Genomic DNA, 1,123 nt, shown 5'->3' on the forward strand with positions numbered 1-1,123 from the left:
ATATATATATATATATATATATATATATATATATATATATATATATATCTCATAAGATACATATTTATAGGGGTACAGTGTGACATTTCAATACATGTATGCAATATATAATGCAATCATCAGGGTAACTGATCTTTTTCTTTTTTTCCCCAGGGTATTCTACTACTGAGATACTTCCCCAGCACTTTCTATTCTTTATTTTGACACAGGGTCTTGGTAAATTGTTGAAGCTGACCTTGAACTTGCAATCCTCTCACCTCCCTAGTAGTTGTGATTACAGATGCACCACCACACCTGGCTGAGGATAAGTGGTCTTAAACATTAATCATTTCTCTGTGTTAGAAACATTCAAAATCCCCTCTACTAGCTATTTTGAAATATATAATTGTTGTCAACGATAGCTATTCTCTCCCTTACCCTCTTCTCAGGCTCTAGCAACCACTGTTCTACTCTCTACTTCTACCAAATCAACTTTTTAACTTTGAGTATTTGCTCATTGTTTTCACCAATCCTAGCTTTGAGAGGCTGTCACTATAGTAAGACATTAAGGAACTACTGCAACTTCAGATGCCTGCTTTTCAAGTTGATCTTAAGTCACTTATTCAGGTCTAGCAACTCTCAGGATCAGATGGCAACCTGGGGAAGCGCTTCTCTGATGAAAGGGAAATGAAGAACCTTGGAGTATCCATGAGAAGCAACAACCTGAGGCAGTTCCTTTGAGGAAAGTTTCACTGTGAATGAATGAATGTCCCCCATGATTAATACATATGTTGTGCATACAAAGAGAAAAAGGTCATTGAAGCAATGTTATATATTCAAAAGAATAAAAGGAAAAAGGAACAGGGGCAAAACAAAGAGGGAAAGAAACTGATAATAACAAGGGGTGAGGCCTCTGCACAGAGCAATACACGTACTTCACCAGTCTATCTTTCATCTTAGAATAAATTCTTCTGCAAAGAAATAATGAACCAACCCAAAGGTGCAGAAGTCAGCCTGAACTGTTCAAAGGCAAAATTTACCTTTATTTAAAAACTCCCTTTTCAATTTCAGTTTCATATGTATGCATGTATGGATGTATTCCATGTATATGCATATATATATATATATATATATATATATATAT

The sequence above is a fragment of the Marmota marmota genome, unplaced genomic scaffold (genome assembly GCF_001458135.2).
Source record: "Marmota marmota marmota unplaced genomic scaffold, marMar, whole genome shotgun sequence".
In the NCBI taxonomy this organism is placed as follows: Eukaryota; Metazoa; Chordata; class Mammalia; order Rodentia; family Sciuridae; genus Marmota; species Marmota marmota.